The 13,819-nt window shown below is 46.5% G+C and overlaps 5 non-coding genes and 1 pseudogene across 5 annotated transcripts; all 6 read left to right on the top strand.

Moving 5' to 3' along the window:
- The first annotated feature begins 398 nt into the window (after window positions 1–398).
- On the top strand, window positions 399–517 carry LOC147103863 (5S ribosomal RNA). The gene has a single exon (XR_015072754.1). It is a non-coding gene; the product is annotated as a 5S ribosomal RNA (ribosomal RNA).
- Window positions 518–2,940: 2,423 nt separating this feature from the next.
- LOC147103862 (5S ribosomal RNA) lies at window positions 2,941–3,059 on the top strand. Its single transcript, XR_015072462.1, has one exon. It is a non-coding gene; the product is annotated as a 5S ribosomal RNA (ribosomal RNA).
- Window positions 3,060–5,474: 2,415 nt separating this feature from the next.
- LOC147103861 (5S ribosomal RNA) lies at window positions 5,475–5,593 on the top strand. The gene has a single exon (XR_015072769.1). It is a non-coding gene; the product is annotated as a 5S ribosomal RNA (ribosomal RNA).
- A 2,441-nt stretch (window positions 5,594–8,034) lies between these two features.
- On the top strand, window positions 8,035–8,153 carry LOC147103860 (5S ribosomal RNA). Its single transcript, XR_015072564.1, has one exon. It is a non-coding gene; the product is annotated as a 5S ribosomal RNA (ribosomal RNA).
- A 2,435-nt stretch (window positions 8,154–10,588) lies between these two features.
- On the top strand, window positions 10,589–10,708 carry LOC147103859 (5S ribosomal RNA; annotated as a pseudogene).
- Window positions 10,709–13,143: 2,435 nt separating this feature from the next.
- On the top strand, window positions 13,144–13,262 carry LOC147103858 (5S ribosomal RNA). The gene has a single exon (XR_015072563.1). It is a non-coding gene; the product is annotated as a 5S ribosomal RNA (ribosomal RNA).
- Window positions 13,263–13,819: the final 557 nt, after the last annotated feature.

The following is a 13,819-nucleotide window of genomic DNA, read 5'->3' as shown; positions in this document are numbered from 1 at the left end:
CAGTCCTCCAGTGGTCGGGCACCACACCTGTAGCCAGAGAGGATTGTAAAATGATGGTGAGAGCCTGTGCTATTTGGTGTCTTACTTCTCTTAAGAGTGTGGGATAGATTTGATGCGGGCCTGGGTATTTGTCCAGTTTGAAAGATGCTACAGCCCTTAAGACTTGGTGTTTGAGCATGTTTATTTGATGTAATATTTGAATAGAAGGCAATGAAGGGTTGGGCTTGTAGTTTGTTTGTGTGGGAGGCAGAGCAGCAAGAAGAGGTGGAGGGGGGGTGGGGGGTTGCGGGAGGAGTAAAATTTGTAAATGTAAATTGAGTGTTGAATACTTGTATGAATGCGTAGAAGAGAAAAAAATGGGCGACAGCTTTAAGTAAAGAGAAAGCCAGCTAGCATATGCCTACGGCCATACTAGTCTGAATGTGCCCGATCTCGTCTGATCTCGGAAGCTAAGCAGAGTCAGGCCTGGTTAGTACTTGGATGGGAGACCGCCTGGGAATACCGGGTGCAGTAGGCTTTTGCTGCCGCCACAGGCTGCTCAACGTTTTGCACACACACGCGCACACACTGCTCTTAATCAATCAACATCCTTTTTGCTGCTCTCTCTCTCTCTGTCTCTCTCTCTCGCTTTCCTTTGACCATTTCTTCGCTGCACATTCTCCTGCTGCTACACAAATGCAAGGGGCTCCAGACACAGGGCCGAAATAAGCAGAAGAAGAAAATAAGATAGCCAAAATACACACACTGGCGGAGGGCCACCAGGACACAGCAGCAGAGAGGAGAGACAAGGTGCATAGAAAACTCGGAGGGACAAACAGCAACAGAACAAAGAAGAATGTAGAAAGAGCAGCAGTTAAATTCAGGAAAAAAGCAAAGCCAACTAGCATGCTGTTGAAATGCATGTGTGTTAATGCGAGGAGTGTTACAAATAAGATTGACGAGTTGCAGGCGCAAGTTGCCACATGGGGTTATGCAATAGTAGCCATAACGGAGACCTGGCTTCAAAATGGGCGGAATTGGAAACTAAACAATCCTGGCTACAATGTAATAACATTTGTAGAAGTCGTGTGGGCAGATGTCACATGATCAGGCAGAATCATAGAAATTTACAGCACAGAAGGAGGCCATTCGGCCCATCTTGTCCGTGCCAGCCGACAAAGAGCAATCCACCCAAATCCCACTTTACAGCACTTGGTCCGTAGCCTTGTAGGTTACGGCAGTTCAAGTGCATATCCAAGTACTTTTTAAACGTGATGAGGGTTTCTGCCTCTACCACCCTTTCAGGCAGTGCATTCCAGACCCCCACCATTCACTGGGTGAAAAAATGTCTCCTCAAATTCCCTGTAAACCTCCTACCAATTACTTGAAATCTATTATTGACCCTTCTGCTAAGGGAAATAGGTCCTTCCTATCCACTCTATCTCGGCCCCTCATAATTTTACACACCTCAATTAGGTCTCGCCTCAGCCTCCTGTGTTCCAAAGAAAACAACCCCAGCCTATCCAATCTTTCCTCATAACTAAAATTCCCCAGCCCAGGCAACATCCTCGGAAATCTCCTCTGCACCTTCTCTCGTGCAATCGCATCCTTCTTGTAATGTGGTGACCAGAACTGCACGCGGCACTCTAGCTGCGGCCTAACTAGTGTTTTATACAGTTGAAGCATAACCTCCCCGCTCTTATATTCTACGCCTCGGCTAATAAAGGCAAGTATCCCGTATGCCTGCTTAACCACTTTATCTACCTGTCCTGCTACCTTCAGGGATCTGTGGACATGCACTCCAAGGTCCCGCTGATCCTCTGCATTTCTCAGTGTCCTACCATTTATTGTGTATTCCAACTGAATTCCATTTGCCACTGTTCTGCCCACTAGACGAGTCCATTGATATCTTCCTGCAGTCTACAGCATTCTGTTTCATTATTAACCACACGGCCAATTTTTGTATCATCTGCAAACTTCTTAATCATACTTCCTACATTCAAATCCAAATCATTGATATATACCAGAAAAAGCAAAGGGCCCAGTACTGAGTCGGTGCAGGCTCGATGGGCCGAAATGGCCTCTATCTGCACTGTGGGGTTTCTGTGATTCTGTGAGCCCTGCGGAACCCCACTGGAAACAGCCTTCCGGTCACAAAAACACCCTTCGACCATTACCCTTTGTTTCCTGCCTCTGAGCCAATTTTGGATCCAACTTGCCACTTTGCCTTGGATCCCATGGGCTTTTACTTTCGTGACCAATCTGGCATGCGGGACCTTATCAAAAGCCTTGCTAAAATCCATATAGACTACATCAAAGGCACTACCCTCATCGACCCTCCTTGTTACCTCCTCGAAAAATTGAATTGCGTTAGTCAGACACGACCTTCCGTTAAGAAATCCATGCTGACTGTCCCTGATTAATCCGTGTCTTTCTAAATGAAGATTTCTCCTGTCCCTCAGAACTTTTTCCAATAATTTTCCCACCACCGAGGTTAGGCTGACTGGCCTGTAATTATGCGGTCTATCCCTCTCTCCCTTTTGAAAGAACGGTAGCACGTTAGCAGTCCTCCAGTGGTCGGGCACCACACCTGTAGCCAGAGAGGATTGTAAAATGATGGTGAGAGCCTGTGCTATTTGGTGTCTTACTTCTCTTAAGAGTGTGGGATAGATTTGATGCGGGCCTGGGTATTTGTCCAGTTTGAAAGATGCTACAGCCCTTAAGACTTGGTGTTTGAGCATGTTTATTTGATGTAATATTTGAATAGAAGGCAATGAAGGGTTGGGCTTGTAGTTTGTTTGTGTGGGAGGCAGAGCAGCAAGAAGAGGTGGAGGGGGGGTGGGGGGTTGCGGGAGGAGTAAAATTTGTAAATGTAAATTGAGTGTTGAATACTTGTATGAATGCGTAGAAGAGAAAAAAATGGGCGACAGCTTTAAGTAAAGAGAAAGCCAGCTAGCATATGCCTACGGCCATACTAGTCTGAATGCGCCCGATCTCATCTGATCTCGGAAGCTAAGCAGAGTCAGGCCTGGTTAGTACTTGGATGGGAGACCGCCTGGGAATACCGGGTGCAGTAGGCTTTTGCTGCCGCCACAGGCTGCTCAACGTTTTGCACACACGCGCACACACTGCTCTTAATCAATCAACATCCTTTTTGCTGCTCTCTCTCTCTCTCTCTCTTGCTTTCCTTTGACCATTTCTTCGCTGCACATTCTCCTGCTGCTACACAAATGCAAGGGGCTCCAGACACAGGGCCAAAATAAGCAGAAGAAGAAAATAAGATAGCCAAAATACACACACTGGCGGAGGGCCACCAGGACACAGCAGCAGAGAGGAGAGACAAGGTGCATAGAAAACTCGGAGGGACAAACAGCAACAGAACAAAGAAGAATGTCGAAAGAGCAGCAGTTAAATTCAGGAAAAAAGCAAAGCCAACTAGCATGCTGTTGAAATGCATGTGTGTTAATGCGAGGAGCGTTACAAATAAGATTGACGAGTTGCAGGCGCAAGTTGCCACATGGGGTTATGCAATAGTAGCTATAACGGAGACCTGGCTTCAAAATGGGCGGAATTGGAAACTAAACAATCCTGGCTACAATGTAATAACATTTGTAGAAGTCGTGTGGGCAGATGTCACATGATCAGGCAGAATCATAGAAATTTACAGCACAGAAGGAGGCCATTCGGCCCATCTTGTCCGTGCCAGCCGACAAAGAGCAATCCACCCAAATCCCACTTTACAGCACTTGGTCCGTAGCCTTGTAGGTTACGGCAGTTCAAGTGCATATCCAAGTACTTTTTAAACGTGATGAGGGTTTCTGCCTCTACCACCCTTTCAGGCAGTGCATTCCAGACCCCCACCATTCACTGGGTGAAAAAATGTCTCCTCAAATTCCCTGTAAACCTCCTACCAATTACTTGAAATCTTTTATTGACCCTTCTGCTAAGGGAAATAGGTCCTTCCTATCCACTCTATCTCGGCCCCTCATAATTTTACACACCTCAATTAGGTCTCGCCTCAGCCTCCTGTGTTCCAAAGAAAACAACCCCAGCCTATCCAATCTTTCCTCATAACTAAAATTCCCCAGCCCAGGCAACATCCTCGGAAATCTCCTCTGCACCTTCTCTAGTGCAATCGCATCCTTCTTGTAATGTGGTGACCAGAACTGCACGCGGCACTCTAGCTGCGGCCTAACTAGTGTTTTATACAGTTGAAGCATAACCTCCCCGCTCTTATATTCTACGCCTCGGCTAATAAAGGCAAGTATCCCGTATGCCTGCTTAACCACTTTATCTACCTGTCCTGCTACCTTCAGGGATCTGTGGACATGCACTCCAAGGTCCCGCTGATCCTCTGCATTTCTCAGTGTTCTACCATTTATTGTGTATTCCAACTGAATTCCATTTGCCACTGTTCTGCCCACTAGACGAGTCCATTGATATCTTCCTGCAGTCTACAGCATTCTGTTTCATTATTAACCACACGGCCAATTTTTGTATCATCTGCAAACTTCTTAATCATACTTCCTACATTCAAATCCAAATCATTGATATATACCAGAAAAAGCAAAGGGCCCAGTACTGAGTCGCTGCAGGCTCGATGGGCCGAAATGGCCTCTATCTGCACTGTGGGGTTTCTGTGATTCTGTGAGCCCTGCGGAACCCCACTGGAAACAGCCTTCCGGTCACAAAAACACCCTTCGACCATTACCCTTTGTTTCCTGCCTCTGAGCCAATTTTGGATCCAACTTGCCACTTTGCCTTGGATCCCATGGGCTTTTACTTTCGTGACCAATCTGGCATGCGGGACCTTATCAAAAGCCTTGCTAAAATCCATATAGACTACATCAAAGGCACTACCCTCATCGACCCTCCTTGTTACCTCCTCGAAAAATTGAATTGCGTTAGTCAGACACGACCTTCCGTTAAGAAATCCATGCTGACTGTCCCTGATTAATCCGTGTCTTTCTAAATGAAGATTTCTCCTGTCCCTCAGAACTTTTTCCAATAATTTTCCCACCACCGAGGTTAGGCTGACTGGCCTGTAATTATGCGGTCTATCCCTCTCTCCCTTTTGAAAGAACGGTAGCACGTTAGCAGTCCTCCAGTGGTCGGGCACCACACCTGTAGCCAGAGAGGATTGTAAAATGATGGTGAGAGCCTGTGCTATTTGGTGTCTTACTTCTCTTAAGAGTGTGGGATAGATTTGATGCGGGCCTGGGTATTTGTCCAGTTTGAAAGATACTACAGCCCTTAAGACTTGGTGTTTGAGCATGTTTATTTGATGTAATATTTGAATAGAAGGCAATGAAGGGTTGGGCTTGTAGTTTGTTTGTGTGGGAGGCAGAGCAGCAAGAAGAGGTGGAGGGGGGGTGGGGGGTTGCGGGAGGAGTAAAATTTGTAAATGTAAATTGAGTGTTGAATACTTGTATGAATGCGTAGAAGAGAAAAAAATGGGCGACAGCTTTAAGTAAAGAGAAAGCCAGCTAGCATATGCCTATGGCCATACTAGTCTGAATGCGCCCGATCTCGTCTGATCTCGGAAGCTAAGCAGAGTCAGGCCTGGTTAGTACTTGAATGGGAGACCGCCTGGGAATACCGGGTGCAGTAGGCTTTTGCTGCCGCCACAGGCTGCTCAATGTTTTGCACACACACGCGCACACACTGCTCTTAATCAATCAACATCCTTTTTGCTGCTCTCTCTCTCTCTCTCTCTCTCTCTCTCTCTCTCTCTCTCTCTCGCTTTCCTTTGACCATTTCTTCGCTGCACATTCTCCTGCTGCTACACAAATGCAAGGGGCTCCAGACACAGGGCCGAAATAAGCAGAAGAAGAAAATAAGATAGCCAAAATACACACACTGGCGGAGGGCCACCAGGACACAGCAGCAGAGAGGAGAGACAAGGTGCATAGAAAACTCGGAGGGACAAACAGCAACAGAACAAAGAAGAATGTAGAAAGAGCAGCAGTTAAATTCAGGAAAAAAGCAAAGGCAACTAGCATGCTGTTGAAATGCATGTGTGTTAATGCGAGGAGCGTTACAAATAAGATTGACGAGTTGCAGGCGCAAGTTGCCACATGGGGTTATGCAATAGTAGCTATAACGGAGACCTGGCTTCAAAATGGGCGGAATTGGAAACTAAACAATCCTGGCTACAATGTAATAACATTTGTAGAAGTCGTGTGGGCAGATGTCACATGATCAGGCAGAATCATAGAAATTTACAGCACAGAAGGAGGCCATTCGGCCCATCTTGTCCGTGCCAGCCGACAAAGAGCAATCCACCCAAATCCCACTTTACAGCACTTGGTCCGTAGCCTTGTAGGTTACGGCAGTTCAAGTGCATATCCAAGTACTTTTTAAACGTGATGAGGGTTTCTGCCTCTACCACCCTTTCAGGCAGTGCATTCCAGACCCCCACCATTCACTGGGTGAAAAAATGTCTCCTCAAATTCCCTGTAAACCTCCTACCAATTACTTGAAATCTATTATTGACCCTTCTGCTAAGGGAAATAGGTCCTTCCTATCCACTCTATCTCGGCCCCTCATAATTTTACACACCTCAATTAGGTCTCGCCTCAGCCTCCTGTGTTCCAAAGAAAACAACCCCAGCCTATCCAATCTTTCCTCATAACTAAAATTCCCCAGCCCAGGCAACATCCTCGGAAATCTCCTCTGCACCTTCTCTAGTGCAATCGCATCCTTCTTGTAATGTGGTGACCAGAACTGCACGCGGCACTCTAGCTGCGGCCTAACTAGTGTTTTATACAGTTGAAGCATAACCTCCCCGCTCTTATATTCTACGCCTCGGCTAATAAAGGCAAGTATCCCGTATGCCTGCTTAACCACTTTATCTACCTGTCCTGCTACCTTCAGGGATCTGTGGACATGCACTCCAAGGTCCCGCTGATCCTCTGCATTTCTCAGTGTCCTACCATTTATTGTGTATTCCAACTGAATTCCATTTGCCACTGTTCTGCCCACTAGACGAGTCCATTGATATCTTCCTGCAGTCTACAGCATTCTGTTTCATTATTAACCACACGGCCAATTTTTGTATCATCTGCAAACTTCTTAATCATACTTCCTACATTCAAATCCAAATCATTGATATATACCAGAAAAAGCAAAGGGCCCAGTACTGAGTCGGTGCAGGCTCGATGGGCCGAAATGGCCTCTATCTGCACTGTGGGGTTTCTGTGATTCTCTGAGCCCTGCGGAACCCCACTGGAAACAGCCTTCCGGTCACAAAAACACCCTTCGACCATTACCCTTTGTTTCCTGCCTCTGAGCCAATTTTGGATCCAACTTGCCACTTTGCCTTGGATCCCATGGGCTTTTACTTTCGTGACCAATCTGGCATGCGGGACCTTATCAAAAGCCTTGCTAAAATCCATATAGACTACATCAAAGGCACTACCCTCATCGACCCTCCTTGTTACCTCCTCGAAAAATTGAATTGCGTTAGTCAGACACGACCTTCCGTTAAGAAATCCATGCTGACTGTCCCTGATTAATCCGTGTCTTTCTAAATGAAGATTTCTCCTGTCCCTCAGAACTTTTTCCAATAATTTTCCCACCACCGAGGTTAGGCTGACTGGCCTGTAATTATGCGGTCTATCCCTCTCTCCCTTTTGAAAGAACGGTAGCACGTTAGCAGTCCTCCAGTGGTCGGGCACCACACCTGTAGCCAGAGAGGATTGTAAAATGATGGTGAGAGCCTGTGCTATTTGGTGTCTTACTTCTCTTAAGAGTGTGGGATAGATTTGATGCGGGCCTGGGTATTTGTCCAGTTTGAAAGATACTACAGCCCTTAAGACTTGGTGTTTGAGCATGTTTATTTGATGTAATATTTGAATAGAAGGCAATGAAGGGTTGGGCTTGTAGTTTGTTTGTGTGGGAGGCAGAGCAGCAAGAAGAGGTGGAGGGGGGGTGGGGGGTTGCGGGAGGAGTAAAATTTGTAAATGTAAATTGAGTGTTGAATACTTGTATGAATGCGTAGAAGAGAAAAAAATGGGCGACAGCTTTAAGTAAAGAGAAAGCCAGCTAGCATATGCCTACGGCCATACTAGTCTGAATGCGCCCGATCTCGTCTGATCTCGGAAGCTAAGCAGAGTCAGGCCTGGTTAGTACTTGGATGGGAGACCGCCTGGGAATACCGGGTGCAGTAGGCTTTTGCTGCCGCCACAGGCTGCTCAACGTTTTGCACACACACGCGCACACACTGCTCTTAATCAATCAACATCCTTTTTGCTGCTCTCTCTCTCTCTCTCTCTCTCTCTGTCTCTCTCTCTCGCTTTCCTTTGACCATTTCTTCGCTGCACATTCTCCTGCTGCTACACAAATGCAAGGGGCTCCAGACACAGGGCCGAAATAAGCAGAAGAAGAAAATAAGATAGCCAAAATACACACACTGGCGGAGGGCCACCAGGACACAGCAGCAGAGAGGAGAGACAAGGTGCATAGAAAACTCGGAGGGACAAACAGCAACAGAACAAAGAAGAATGTAGAAAGAGCAGCAGTTAAATTCAGGAAAAAAGCAAAGCCAACTAGCATGCTGTTGAAATGCATGTGTGTTAATGCGAGGAGCGTTACAAATAAGATTGACGAGTTGCAGGCGCAAGTTGCCACATGGGGTTATGCAATAGTAGCTATAACGGAGACCTGGCTTCAAAATGGGCGGAATTGGAAACTAAACAATCCTGGCTACAATGTAATAACATTTGTAGAAGTCGTGTGGGCAGATGTCACATGATCAGGCAGAATCATAGAAATTTACAGCACAGAAGGAGGCCATTCGGCCCATCTTGTCCGTGCCAGCCGACAAAGAGCAATCCACCCAAATCCCACTTTACAGCACTTGGTCCGTAGCCTTGTAGGTTACGGCAGTTCAAGTGCATATCCAAGTACTTTTTAAACGTGATGAGGGTTTCTGCCTCTACCACCCTTTCAGGCAGTGCATTCCAGACCCCCACCATTCACTGGGTGAAAAAATGTCTCCTCAAATTCCCTGTAAACCTCCTACCAATTACTTGAAATCTATTATTGACCCTTCTGCTAAGGGAAATAGGTCCTTCCTATCCACTCTATCTCGGCCCCTCATAATTTTACACACCTCAATTAGGTCTCGCCTCAGCCTCCTGTGTTCCAAAGAAAACAACCCCAGCCTATCCAATCTTTCCTCATAACTAAAATTCCCCAGCCCAGGCAACATCCTCGGAAATCTCCTCTGCACCTTCTCTAGTGCAATCGCATCCTTCTTGTAATGTGGTGACCAGAACTGCACGCGGCACTCTAGCTGCGGCCTAACTAGTGTTTTATACAGTTGAAGCATAACCTCCCCGCTCTTATATTCTACGCCTCGGCTAATAAAGGCAAGTATCCCGTATGCCTGCTTAACCACTTTATCTACCTGTCCTGCTACCTTCAGGGATCTGTGGACATGCACTCCAAGGTCCCGCTGATCCTCTGCATTTCTCAGTGTCCTACCATTTATTGTGTATTCCAACTGAATTCCATTTGCCACTGTTCTGCCCACTAGACGAGTCCATTGATATCTTCCTGCAGTCTACAGCATTCTGTTTCATTATTAACCACACGGCCAATTTTTGTATCATCTGCAAACTTCTTAATCATACTTCCTACATTCAAATCCAAATCATTGATATATACCAGAAAAAGCAAAGGGCCCAGTACTGAGTCGGTGCAGGCTCGATGGGCCGAAATGGCCTCTATCTGCACTGTGGGGTTTCTGTGATTCTCTGAGCCCTGCGGAACCCCACTGGAAACAGCCTTCCGGTCACAAAAACACCCTTCGACCATTACCCTTTGTTTCCTGCCTCTGAGCCAATTTTGGATCCAACTTGCCACTTTGCCTTGGATCCCATGGGCTTTTACTTTCGTGACCAATCTGGCATGCGGGACCTTATCAAAAGCCTTGCTAAAATCCATATAGACTACATCAAAGGCACTACCCTCATCGACCCTCCTTGTTACCTCCTCGAAAAATTGAATTGCGTTAGTCAGACACGACCTTCCGTTAAGAAATCCATGCTGACTGTCCCTGATTAATCCGTGTCTTTCTAAATGAAGATTTCTCCTGTCCCTCAGAACTTTTTCCAATAATTTTCCCACCACCGAGGTTAGGCTGACTGGCCTGTAATTATGCGGTCTATCCCTCTCTCCCTTTTGAAAGAACGGTAGCACGTTAGCAGTCCTCCAGTGGTCGGGCACCACACCTGTAGCCAGAGAGGATTGTAAAATGATGGTGAGAGCCTGTGCTATTTGGTGTCTTACTTCTCTTAAGAGTGTGGGATAGATTTGATGCGGGCCTGGGTATTTGTCCAGTTTGAAAGATACTACAGCCCTTAAGACTTGGTGTTTGAGCATGTTTATTTGATGTAATATTTGAATAGAAGGCAATGAAGGGTTGGGCTTGTAGTTTGTTTGTGTGGGAGGCAGAGCAGCAAGAAGAGGTGGAGGGGGGGTGGGGGGTTGCGGGAGGAGTAAAATTTGTAAATGTAAATTGAGTGTTGAATACTTGTATGAATGCGTAGAAGAGAAAAAAATGGGCGACAGCTTTAAGTAAAGAGAAAGCCAGCTAGCATATGCCTACGGCCATACTAGTCTGAATGCGCCCGATCTCGTCTGATCTCGTGAAGCTAAGCAGAGTCAGGCCTGGTTAGTACTTGGATGGGAGACCGCCTGGGAATACCGGGTGCAGTAGGCTTTTGCTGCCGCCACAGGCTGCTCAACGTTTTGCACACACACGCGCACACACTGCTCTTAATCAATCAACATCCTTTTTGCTGCTCTCTCTCTCTCTCTCTCTCTCTCTGTCTCTCTCTCTCGCTTTCCTTTGACCATTTCTTCGCTGCACATTCTCCTGCTGCTACACAAATGCAAGGGGCTCCAGACACAGGGCCGAAATAAGCAGAAGAAGAAAATAAGATAGCCAAAATACACACACTGGCGGAGGGCCACCAGGACACAGCAGCAGAGAGGAGAGACAAGGTGCATAGAAAACTCGGAGGGACAAACAGCAACAGAACAAAGAAGAATGTAGAAAGAGCAGCAGTTAAATTCAGGAAAAAAGCAAAGCCAACTAGCATGCTGTTGAAATGCATGTGTGTTAATGCGAGGAGCGTTACAAATAAGATTGACGAGTTGCAGGCGCAAGTTGCCACATGGGGTTATGCAATAGTAGCTATAACGGAGACCTGGCTTCAAAATGGGCGGAATTGGAAACTAAACAATCCTGGCTACAATGTAATAACATTTGTAGAAGTCGTGTGGGCAGATGTCACATGATCAGGCAGAATCATAGAAATTTACAGCACAGAAGGAGGCCATTCGGCCCATCTTGTCCGTGCCAGCCGACAAAGAGCAATCCACCCAAATCCCACTTTACAGCACTTGGTCCGTAGCCTTGTAGGTTACGGCAGTTCAAGTGCATATCCAAGTACTTTTTAAACGTGATGAGGGTTTCTGCCTCTACCACCCTTTCAGGCAGTGCATTCCAGACCCCCACCATTCACTGGGTGAAAAAATGTCTCCTCAAATTCCCTGTAAACCTCCTACCAATTACTTGAAATCTATTATTGACCCTTCTGCTAAGGGAAATAGGTCCTTCCTATCCACTCTATCTCGGCCCCTCATAATTTTACACACCTCAATTAGGTCTCGCCTCAGCCTCCTGTGTTCCAAAGAAAACAACCCCAGCCTATCCAATCTTTCCTCATAACTAAAATTCCCCAGCCCAGGCAACATCCTCGGAAATCTCCTCTGCACCTTCTCTAGTGCAATCGCATCCTTCTTGTAATGTGGTGACCAGAACTGCACGCGGCACTCTAGCTGCGGCCTAACTAGTGTTTTATACAGTTGAAGCATAACCTCCCCGCTCTTATATTCTACGCCTCGGCTAATAAAGGCAAGTATCCCGTATGCCTGCTTAACCACTTTATCTACCTGTCCTGCTACCTTCAGGGATCTGTGGACATGCACTCCAAGGTCCCGCTGATCCTCTGCATTTCTCAGTGTCCTACCATTTATTGTGTATTCCAACTGAATTCCATTTGCCACTGTTCTGCCCACTAGACGAGTCCATTGATATCTTCCTGCAGTCTACAGCATTCTGTTTCATTATTAACCACACGGCCAATTTTTGTATCATCTGCAAACTTCTTAATCATACTTCCTACATTCAAATCCAAATCATTGATATATACCAGAAAAAGCAAAGGGCCCAGTACTGAGTCGGTGCAGGCTCGATGGGCCGAAATGGCCTCTATCTGCACTGTGGGGTTTCTGTGATTCTCTGAGCCCTGCGGAACCCCACTGGAAACAGCCTTCCGGTCACAAAAACACCCTTCGACCATTACCCTTTGTTTCCTGCCTCTGAGCCAATTTTGGATCCAACTTGCCACTTTGCCTTGGATCCCATGGGCTTTTACTTTCGTGACCAATCTGGCATGCGGGACCTTATCAAAAGCCTTGCTAAAATCCATATAGACTACATCAAAGGCACTACCCTCATCGACCCTCCTTGTTACCTCCTCGAAAAATTGAATTGCGTTAGTCAGACACGACCTTCCGTTAAGAAATCCATGCTGACTGTCCCTGATTAATCCGTGTCTTTCTAAATGAAGATTTCTCCTGTCCCTCAGAACTTTTTCCAATAATTTTCCCACCACCGAGGTTAGGCTGACTGGCCTGTAATTATGCGGTCTATCCCTCTCTCCCTTTTGAAAGAACGGTAGCACGTTAGCAGTCCTCCAGTGGTCGGGCACCATACCTGTAGCCAGAGAGGATTGTAAAATGATGGTGAGAGCCTGTGCTATTTGGTGTCTTACTTCTCTTAAGAGTGTGGGATAGATTTGATGCGGGCCTGGGTATTTGTCCAGTTTGAAAGATACTACAGCCCTTAAGACTTGGTGTTTGAGCATGTTTATTTGATGTAATATTTGAATAGAAGGCAATGAAGGGTTGGGCTTGTAGTTTGTTTGTGTGGGAGGCAGAGCAGCAAGAAGAGGTGGAGGGGGGGTGGGGGGTTGCGGGAGGAGTAAAATTTGTAAATGTAAATTGAGTGTTGAATACTTGTATGAATGCGTAGAAGAGAAAAAAATGGGCGACAGCTTTAAGTAAAGAGAAAGCCAGCTAGCATATGCCTACGGCCATACTAGTCTGAATGCGCCCGATCTCGTCTGATCTCGGAAGCTAAGCAGAGTCAGGCCTGGTTAGTACTTGGATGGGAGACCGCCTGGGAATACCGGGTGCAGTAGGCTTTTGCTGCCGCCACAGGCTGCTCAACGTTTTGCACACACACGCGCACACACTGCTCTTAATCAATCAACATCCTTTTTGCTGCTCTCTCTCTCTCTCTCTCTCTCTCTGTCTCTCTCTCTCGCTTTCCTTTGACCATTTCTTCGCTGCACATTCTCCTGCTGCTACACAAATGCAAGGGGCTCCAGACACAGGGCCGAAATAAGCAGAAGAAGAAAATAAGATAGCCAAAATACACACACTGGCGGAGGGCCACCAGGACACAGCAGCAGAGAGGAGAGACAAGGTGCATAGAAAACTCGGAGGGACAAACAGCAACAGAACAAAGAAGAATGTAGAAAGAGCAGCAGTTAAATTCAGGAAAAAAGCAAAGCCAACTAGCATGCTGTTGAAATGCATGTGTGTTAATGCGAGGAGCGTTACAAATAAGATTGACGAGTTGCAGGCGCAAGTTGCCACATGGGGTTATGCAATAGTAGCTATAACGGAGACCTGGCTTCAAAATGGGCGGAATTGGAAACTAAACAATCCTGGCTACAATGTAATAACATTTGTAGAA

The sequence above is a fragment of the Somniosus microcephalus genome, chromosome 19 (genome assembly GCF_052327205.1).
Source record: "Somniosus microcephalus isolate GS21.2 chromosome 19, FLI_Smic_1.0, whole genome shotgun sequence".
In the NCBI taxonomy this organism is placed as follows: domain Eukaryota; kingdom Metazoa; phylum Chordata; class Chondrichthyes; order Squaliformes; family Somniosidae; genus Somniosus; species Somniosus microcephalus.
Note: the sequence above shows the minus strand (reverse complement) of the source record. Positions and strands in the feature narration are given on the sequence as shown.